The sequence below is a fragment of the Odocoileus virginianus genome, chromosome 7 (assembly GCF_023699985.2).
Source record: "Odocoileus virginianus isolate 20LAN1187 ecotype Illinois chromosome 7, Ovbor_1.2, whole genome shotgun sequence".
In the NCBI taxonomy this organism is placed as follows: Eukaryota; Metazoa; Chordata; class Mammalia; order Artiodactyla; family Cervidae; genus Odocoileus; species Odocoileus virginianus.
The window spans coordinates 30,838,720-30,848,807 of NC_069680.1; the positions used below are offsets into that span (position 1 = coordinate 30,838,720).

The following is a 10,088-nucleotide window of genomic DNA, read 5'->3' on the forward strand; positions in this document are numbered from 1 at the left end:
GGGGGCCCGGGGCTACAGCGTGTGGGGCGGGGGTGGGCAGGAGCTTCACCTCTTGCTTCGCTTGTTTCTCAGCCTGGGCCCTCCCTGGCACTCATGCCGCGGTCTCTCTCAAGGCTCCCCATTACACGTCAGTCTTGTTTGGTTCCCAGACACAAGCAGTGTGTGCTTCCCAGACTGGTTTGTTGACTTAAATGAAGAAAAACCCAGCTGGAGAAAGTATCAGTGTCCAAACACCAAGCAACATGTGATACTGTGCAAAAAGCATTGCTTTTGCGTGGTTTGATCGCCATGACGACAAGGCAAAGTGGATGCACCTGTGAGACTTCAGGCAGGAAACGCGGGGCGGGTACACGGCCGAGCTGCCGGCTCCAGCGGCAGGTTGGGTCCCTGTGCCTGTGGCCACAGATGCTCCCCGAAGCTGAGATATGACCAGGATGGCTCGCAGCACCCCCTCCCGAGGAGGCGAGGCCAGCCCTGCCCAGCCAGTGCTGGGGACTCAACCCAGGGCCAGTCGGGATGACAGACCTGATAGAGCAGGACACTGGCCCCCTTCTCAGTGCCCGACCCTCTGCCTCCTGACTGGGGACCCCAAGGGCAGGGGCTTGCGTCCCTGAACACACTTGCTCACTTTCTGGTTCAGTTTTTGTGGATGTTTCTTTGAGAAGTGAAACAGCCCCCCCCCCCCCACACACACACACACAGAGTTAAATTTTGTGGAAACTTGGAGAACCTCCCAGGGAATAGACATGACACTGCACCTGCTCCTGCTCGTGAGCAGAATCCCTCCTGATGCCAGATGGGTGAGGGGAGCTCAATGCCCCTACGGCCCTGGTCTGAGACTGCTGTGTTCTCAGGCACTTCCCTCATTGCGCTTGCTCGCTGTTCTGATTCCCAAGAAGGCACATACTCTCCTGCAGAGCATGAGCAGGGCCCCATGCCCGTGGCTGTTGCCGAGACCTGGCAGGAACCCGGGGACCCCTGGCACAGCCTTTCCCGTGTGTCTTGGGGCCTCCCGCAGAAGCTCCTCGCCTCTCTCCAGAAGCATCCTCCAGGTCCCCTTGGGCCACCCCTGCCTGGGGGCTGCCTGGTGGGACGCGGACTGGCCCTCCTCCCGGCTGGGTCCCTGCAGTTCCTGGGTCTCCTCTTGCCCCTGGCTGCCTCCAGCCCTCTTCCCATTCATTGCTATGCCTGGAAGGGTGCCCTGTGACACAGAAAGTGCCCAGGAGGGGCATGTGGGCATGCCCAGCCCCCACAGCCCCAGTCTCTCCAGCAGTGGGTGGAGGGCCCTCCACGCCCAGAGCAGGTGGCAGGTGGTACTACTTCGGCCCACACCTTGTTCTCTGTATGGAGACACCGTTCAGGAGTGTTCTGTTAGGACTCTGGCTTCTGGATCCCGGTGTGGAGGAGATTGGGGTGGCAGGGAATTAAAAAATCCGCCAGCCCCATGGCCTTTCCCACCCAGTTTCTAAAAGTTGCAGCTGACCAGTCCTGGGTTCTGGTCAGGGGCCTCCTCCTACCATGTCTCACCCCGGACAGGTCCCAGGCCTCCCTTGCTGGCTCAGAGCCTCCTCCAGGGGCACGTGTGGTGACAGCTGAGAGGCAGGGGCCGGCCGAGCATCGGCAGAAACTGGCGGTCCAGACACGGCACAGAGCGGTCAGGACTCCGCAGGTGAAGGGCCCATCTCTGGCTCCTCGGCACTCCTGTGACACAACGGGGGTTAAAAGCAGAGGGACACTGACTTCGTCTTTACTCTGCTGCTTTATGAGGAGCAACTGGGGGCCCCTTAGCACCTGTCTGCCTCCTGGAGTGACCGCGGCCCAACTCCGTCACCCCTGGACGGAGACGGGGAGTGCCTGTGAGTGAGCCCGGCCGTGTAGGGCTCGGCGGGGAGCTGGGGAGACGGTGGCAGCTTTAAACGTAAGGCAGTGTTCAACTCAGAAATCTGTAGCCTTGCTGGAGTAAATCGTACATAACCTCATCACAAAAGCTGGAGAAAGCGATTTTAAATCTAGAGGCACTGAGAAAAACCCAGTGGTGTGTGTGCCTGACAGTCCCCAGACGTCTCCTCACGAAGAGAAGGTTGGAGCACAGCCCCCAGCCTCCGCCTGGGTCCCGGGAGGGGCACAGCCCCTGCCACCCTCCACGGAGCCGTGGCAGTGTGCACCCTCACTGACTCCCACGCACACATCTGGCCGCCACGTGACTGCAACCAGAGCCTCCGGACAGCGCATCGTGCAGTCAGCCTGGGCGCCCAGCTCTGCTCACCTGCTGGAGGGCCTCCTGTGCCATCTCCAGGCCGAGTGCCACCCTGAGAACCTGCATTGGTTTAAAAACTGCCTTTTCTTTGAGATGCAGAATGACACGTCTAAATATTACACCACCAAGAGGTATGTAGCTGTCGGTACTTTTCCATGCAAACATCTGACTGCTGTGCCAGGAAGCAATGTGACAGGTATTGTGTAGTTTCAGGCAGATTGGTCTCAGATGTAGATGAACAGATTTTTGCGAGGAAGGGCTGGGAGCTCATCGGGTGTTGGGCCTGAGCCCACCAGGCCGCTGAGGGCCCACGTGCTGCTGGCAGGGGCCGCCTCATCTCCGCCGGCCTCCGAGGGCCTCTCAGAGCCTCCGCTCCCAGCACGGTGTCCGCAGACCCTCAGCCCGTGCTCTTGGTGCCAGTTCTGGACTCGGGCTGCTGTCACCATGGGCTTCTGTGCTGGGAGGACGGTGCCGGGCTGGAGCTTCCTCTCCTCGGAAGGCCCTGGAGCCAGCCCCGGTGCTGCGGAGGGAAAGACACCCCCTCCTTGGTGGTGAGGAGCTGCGCGGAGACCCCGTCTGTCAATTGCAGGGGCCGTGTTGTCCTGCGGCAGCTGTGGGTTGAAGGGGGCCCCAGAGGGACCTGTGCACAACCAGACCCCTGGAACCTGCGCGTTTGACCTTATTGGGGAAAAGGGTCTTTGCAGACGTGCGTCTATGAGGAATCCCACGGGGAGATCTGGATTGTCTGTGTGGCCCCGGATCTGACGTCTTCGTCTGTCTCAGAGGCACAAGAGGAGGACACCCTCAGAGGAGGAGGCCCCGTGACGACAGAGGCAGAGGCTCCACGAGCCAAGGGTGCCCGGAGGAGGCGGGAGGGACCCTCTCCTAGAGCCTCTGGAGAGTGTGGCCCTGGCGGCCCCCAGTTCCTGGACTTCTGGCCTCCAGAGCTACGAGAAACACATTTCTGTGGCTTCAAGCCCCCGGTCTGTGGTGCTTTGGTGCAGAGGGACACTGACACAGCTTCTGTGCCCACATAAGGACTGTGCGGACGTCCTCAGGCGGTCAGCCGGCAGTGAGTTATCCTGGGAAGCCCCTCACCTGCGTCTGGGCATGGGAGGGTCCTCGGGGGCAGAGGTGGTGGCGGGGTCCCCACCTGCCCCTGCAGGAGCCCTGGGGGGTGATCTCAGCACCCTCATCCGAGGACTCGTCCCCTGCAGGGTCTTCCTGTTTAATGAATCAGAGCCCCGTCCGCGCTCTTAGCGTCCGCGAAGCCCGTGAGCAGCTCTGACTGGTCGCCAGGCCCGGCCCTGAAGCCAGAAGCACTCGGTGTTGCCTCTCTTCTGGGCCTGTTGCTGACAACGGCAGCTGTGGTGTCTGTGAACTCAAGGAGGGGGTGCAGAGTCACGGCAGACCCGTGTCGGTGTGGCTGCTCCAAGCTATGGCCACTGAGAAGCTAGCTGCCCTGGGCAAGTGGCTCAGAACGTTCCAGCAGGACTGACGATGGCCACAGTGCTGCTTGGGAGCCACACGCAGCCCCAGAAACGACCGCCAGAGCCAGGTCAGCTCCACGGGTCAGCGATGGCATCCTGAGCCCAGCATGGTCACCAGGATGCATCTTTGCTCAGGTGCCACCAGGTACGTCTTCCCTACCAGCGGTGCCAGTGTGTCCCAAAGCCACCAAGAATGGGGTGACGTGGGCCTGAGGAGGAGCAGGCAGACTGGGGGAGGGTGCTCGCACCGTCGGCATCCCAGGGAGAGACCTGCACCCGGTCAGGGATCGCACGGCTGCAGGTTAAACGTGAGACGGCGCTTCAGTGTCAGCCGGGTTTAAAAAGGACAGAACGTGTGATTCTTGGCCTCCAGAGTCATGAAAAGGATGTGCACACACAGGGCCAGGAGGAGCATGTTGCTGGAGGGCTGTCGGGTAACGCCAACACAAAACGCCCCACACGCTTCCCTTTTGAGAAGCTTACTCTGGAGGGCGCGTGTCTCGCACACACGAGGCCGCAGTTACAGGGACACTTGTCACACCAGCGCATGACGGCAGCCGGTGGGGATGATGCGGAAGTCCCCTTGAGGACATGGGTAGATGAAGTCATGATACAGCAGAACAGCGGCAAGACAGACCTGCTGTGAAAGACGGCGACGCGATCTGTGTGTGGGCACATGGCTAAGCGGGCCTTGACTCGCTGCCGAGTGGGGAGGGCGATGTGATAAAGCGTCAGGTGTCCTAAGTGTTGTGGTATAAAAATTCGTCCTAGCTGTGCATAAAGGTGTAAGACTGGAAGACAATCTCTCAGAGGGTTTACATGAAGTCTTGGGCTTCCCTGGTGGCTCAGATGGTAAAGGATCTGCCTGCAATGTGGGATATCCGGTTTCGATCCCTGGTTCGGGAAGATCCCCTGGAGAAGACAATGGCAGCCCACCCCAGTATTCTCGCCTGGAGAATCTGGTGGACAGAGGAGCCTGGTGGGCTACAGTGCATAGGGTCACAGAGTCAGACACTACTGAGTGACTTAATTGCTACTACTTTTTGGCAGAAATAGTTGGGTGAATTGCTCTGTGGATGTTGTTTTCCAGTGTTGTTGAACGTATGTATTTATAATCAGAAAAGTAGTATTCATGGCTGTTCTAAGGATACATACTTACATACAGCCACACACAAGTGGATAACATATACATATGTGTCTATATTACATCGTTTTTTTAAGACCAGCTGCGGAGCAGAGTGCAGCAATATTTGTCTCCAGAGGAGGAAATTGTGAGTAACTGGATTGTGTGTGTGTGTGTGTGTGCGTGTGCGTGCTGTATGCTTGCGATGGAAATGGGCTATGTTTGGACTTACAGAAGCACACCTGTTTACTTGATGAGGACGGGACCCTGACAGGTGCCGTGGGAGGACAGGTGTAGTCTGGTCTCGTGAGGGACTCGCTCGTAAGACAGCCCCACCGTCTTTCTCATGTGTCCTCTCCACGTGCAGGACAGTGAGGCCGTGGAGCAGTGTGCATGCTCCAACCAGCCAGGGTGTGTGTGTCTCAAAGTCAGAAGGCGGTGTGGGAGATCCAGACAGCCAAGGGGGGCGTCCTGGGAGAGGCAGAGCTCAAGCTGCGCTGTTAGCGCCAGACAGGACCTCGAGGGCATTTTGAGTGGAAGGGGCGGCCAGATGAGTTGGAGCAGAGGTGAGCACGGGCGACTTTGGCCCCCGCGAGAGAGAAGCGGTCAGGGGAGGACAGGCACCCCGCCGCAGCCCAGGACAGAGAGGCGGGGGTCCATTCTTGGTGGGTTTCGCGTGGTCGCCAGTCGGGGCAGCAGCACACAGCAGCCACCAGGCCTGTGCTGCCTGCACCCTCGGGGGCTCCCCCGCCGCCTCCCGGGGGCACTGTGACCCGAATCGCCCCTTTGTCTGCTGAGGGTGGTGCAGCGCCCGCGATGCGGGGAGCTGTCGTGGGGGTGGACGGGCTTCCTGGCATGAGAGAGTCTGGGGAGGGCAGACCCCCAGAGAGGACAAAACAGACTGCAGGGGCCTTCTGGTCTCTCCTCCTTCCCGGGCCCATGAGAACACAGGGCGGGCAGGCCCCTCTGCCTGGCAGAGCCGGCCCAAGCCGGGCGATGCCAGCCTTCTCGTCTCTGCGTCCATGTTTTACATAATTAGCGAAGCCAGTGTCGCTGCGTCGTGTTAGAGTCGCTACTAATCCTCAGAGCTAACAGGACTAACTAATTAGTGTAAAACACTTTGAAAATGTAAGAAATTCAGATGTGAAGTGTAATTGGCCAGTCCTCCCGGTATTGACACTGACACCGTGTCTCCCAACAGGACCGCGGGCCCGGCTTCATCAAGGGGACATGGTCGTTCGAGGCTATGGTGGCAGGCGGACAGGCTGTCCTTGGCCCCAGGCTGGACAGCAGCATGTCCTGGGCTCCCTCGGGGCAGGGCAGCAGGTGCAATCTGGCCAGGCGCCCTGCATCCCTGCCCAGGACCCTCAGGACGGCGGTGACCTGTGGCCCAGGGGAACCATGCGAGTGGGCTGGGTTGCCCTGAGTCTCCAGAGGGTGAAGGAATACGCACCCACGGCCTCGGGGAGACAGGGGGAGAAGGCCCCAGTAGCGGGAGCTCGCCCTGGCGGCCAGGCTACAGCAAGCCTGCCAGACCCCTCTCTGGGGCAGAGCCTGTGACGCTGCCCCGCAGTTGCTCCTGAGGGCGGAGACAGCACAGGGAGGCGCCTGGCATTTGCACTTAACACTTGTTTCCCCCTCAAGAGATAAATGCAGCGTCTCCCTCTCAGTGAGCAAGTCACTCAGAAAAGCTCTCTGAGTCCCAGAGTGACCAGTCCACCCCGGTGTGGGCCCTGTGCTGGCATTCCTGGAAACAGGATGACCAGACGCTCTTTGGTACGTTACTTCCTAAGGATATACGGAGCTGTCGGCAAATCATCAATCTCTCTCTGAACCACGGTGACAATATTTACATTCGAGATCAAGATGGTGATTATCTGAAGGACTCCCCTGGAAGCGCTCCTCACTACTGGAGAAACAGCAGTCAGCATGCAGAGCCTCATCCTGGCCAGAACTCACAGCGGCCAGTCCCTGAGACCCCGGCTTGCCGAGGGTGCTGCAGGTGGGCCAGCGCCCGGGGCGGTGCTGTCGGCGGGAGGGACTCCACCAGGTCAGCGAAGGCCCAGCCACGTGACTGGTGGCCCTGCACGCAGACCCAGCCTCCCAGGTAACTGCTTCAGGCAAACCCTCTCCCAGAAGGCATTCCTGGAGGGAGCTGTTTTTAGATTGTAAAACAATTTCTGCCCAACAAAGGAGAGGATCAGGGCCCAGCAGAGGTGAAAAGCCAGCTTTCCAAGTGTCACCCCAGCAGCTCATTCACCCCAGGAGCCCTCGGGGCCCCCTGCCGCCCCGTTCCATGGGGCCTCGTCTCAACTCTGGGGCGAAGTGGTGACGGCCTCGCCACAGTCAGCCTACTCCCGCAGTTGCTGGGTCCCCACATCTGTGCTGTGGAAACGACTTTGTCATGGCATCACTGTTAAGTATTATAGCAGATCCGTAGTGGTACCAGTGAAAGCTGACTTGATCCCCTCCGCCAAGCTGGCACCTGTGGTCCTCACGGCACCCCGCCGTGGACAGCCTTCCCCCACCCCAGGACAAGCATGTAGCCTCAGTCGTGAAGGCCGAACGTGAGCCCGGGGCCCTCACCTCGCGGTCGGCATGACCCACTGGGCTCCATGCCTGTGCTGCTCATTTTTGAGTCAGGTCTGGAGAGGCCTACATGTCTCCACCCTAGCTTGGCCCCGAGAGCCTTCGAGCCAAAACTCCAGGAGCTGCTGAGAGTCCCCTGGGTGTTACCATCCCGGCTTCTGACCGCAGTGCGTCCCCACTGCAAGCACACGCCCCAGGAGCCAGGCCAGGGTGTTCCCGGGCCTGCCGTGTCCGAGCACTTAGACAGGAGCACGTGCGTGCCTGGTGGTGTGTTCACAGGGTGAAATGCTGTGTGGCAGTGAAAGTGAACACAGCCAAGCGCTGTGACGGGTGTGACTTGGGCCTGCGACAGCAAGTGAACAAGGTAGGGGCAGCAGGCTGCAGATGGGTGACATTTACGAAGCTCACAGACACATGCACATGCGTGTGCGGTCACACACGCATGCAAACATGCACATCAGTTCAGTCGCTCAGTTGTGACCCCGTGGACTGCAGCACGCCGGGCCTCCCTGTCCATCACCAACTCTTCATGACCCCATGGACTGCAGCCCACCAGGCTCCTCCATCCATGGGATTTTCCAGGCAAGAGTACTGGAGTGGGCTGCCACTGCCTTCTCCGACACTGCACTGAGGATCAAATCTTTAAGAGGATACCGGCATGGTGAATGCAGGTGAAAGGTGTTGCCTCTGGGGCAGAGGTGGGGAGTGGACATGCCCCTCCCAGGAGGCCCCAGCTCACTTCCTTGTGGCTCTTGAACTGGGTGTGGTGTCTCTGGTGTCCTTGTAACACTTTGCTGACCTGTGTGCTACCCACATTTCCATTTCTTTTGTATCAAGTACTACACAACATGAAAATTGTAAGCAGGCCATTGAAGGCCACCATTCTGCGCGCTGTGTGCCTGCTTCTAGGGAGATTCTTGACACTTGGGTGACCCCAGAAAGGGTTCACGTTGATGCCCTTGAACTATTCTGAGGGGGGCTGCTGATGTTCCTCCTGTTCCGTGGGCTGGGGGGGTCGGGGGGTCCAGCAGGCTCTCCGGCTGGGGGCATGTGCAGTGCCGGAGGCCGTGCGGGAGGAGCCCCCCCGTGCCACCACTGCTTGTCGACTGGCCACAAAGCTGAGCTGTGGGAGCAGCTCACGGCCACGGTGGCTCTGCCAGAGCAGCCTGCCTTCCCCCCGCTCCCCCGGGAACCCACATCCCCCCCTGCATCCCAGACGTGCAAGCGGAGGTCAAGAGCAGGGCCCCTGCCCCTCAGGGCTTTGGCCCTGGGCTCCCACCCGCAGGCCTTGGCCCCACGGGCTTTCAGACCCCTAGCACAGCAAGAGATCCAGGCAGGCCCGGCCCCCGCGGGCCTTCGTGGCCTCAGAACGCCAGCTCGGCGCAGAGGGCTTCACCGGCTCAGGTAACGGGGACAGAGCTGCGGAGAGTATCTCCAGGGAGCCCCTGGCAGCGTGGGTGGGCGCCGCTCAGAGCGAGCTCGCGGGCCACCATCCCATCGGTCGGACGCGGCTGCGCTGAGGGCGTTCAGACTTCGGCTTGCTGGATGCTTTCTCCACAATGAATGGGGACTCAGACTAGGCTTCCGAGGCAGGGGGCCCAGATTTCGCACGCCACTCTCACGTGCCCCAGCGAAGACCCTGCACAGCCAAATCAATACATGTTTTTAAAACGAATGAACTGACCCTGTCCCTTCAAGGAGGACAACTGAGGATATTTGTTACCAATGATAAAAATCTGTATTTGAAAAAAAATTAGAATTTTTGGAAACTTGGCGTCTGCCACTGTGAGCTTTACAGTTCCTGGATACTTGGGTTTTCTGATGAGATTCGTGATGTAAACAGATGTTAACTTTTGCAACATTTTGTAAAAATACATGTCAGTATTTGAAAGACCTGTGTGACTCGGTGAGCCAGCTTCCAGATGATCAGTGCAGGGTCCCAAACCCACCGTGAGTCGGAGCACCTTGCAGAGGACAGGCGGGCTGGGCCAGGCGGGGTGAGACGCTCACCGCGGCGCTCAGGCCTGCACATGGAGAATCGCCTGCTGTCTGGTTTGGATGCCAGTTTGGAGGAGAGGATCTGCAGTTTTCTGAGAAGGCTGTTCAAATCCTCCTCCCGTAGCAACTGTGAGGGCAGTTCCTCACCCAAACGGACAAAGCTCGGTGTTTGGAGAATGCCAGGGAGTCGGGTTGTCTTCCTGAGTGCAGGCGTTAGAAGATGGGCGTGAGTGCAAAACAGTGCCGCCCGTCTGTCTCTTCTTTTCTTTGCTTTAGGAAATACAGATTTTTTTAATTATATGTTTATGAACATAGGCTTATATATAATGGGGGTCTTGCTATTTTGAGACAGACTAATAAGTAATTTTAAATTTCTGTTGCATTTCCTAGTTTGCTAACCATCAGCGGATGTAACCCACATATCTATTGTTGAAGCCTCGGTAACTTTTCCACCTGTAAAGATGAAAAGAACACGCATTCTGCAAAGGGCCCTAGGGCAGGGATGGGGCTATGGGTCAGCCCTGCTAAAGAATTTCATTCAGAGGGTGCGTCGAAGAAATGACTGTGTGAGGGCAGGTGAGGGAGCTTATTTCTCAGTTAACATGCAACACCAGGAGTGCACCCTGTTCCC

At 58.8% G+C, this 10,088-nt stretch overlaps 1 long non-coding RNA gene across 1 annotated transcript; it reads left to right on the forward strand.

Moving 5' to 3' along the window:
- Window positions 1–49: 49 nt before the first annotated feature.
- Window positions 50–9,350, forward strand: LOC139036001 (uncharacterized). The gene is made up of 2 exons (XR_011488676.1): window positions 50–3,329; window positions 3,475–9,350. It is a non-coding gene; the product is annotated as an uncharacterized lncRNA (long non-coding RNA).
- Window positions 9,351–10,088: the final 738 nt, after the last annotated feature.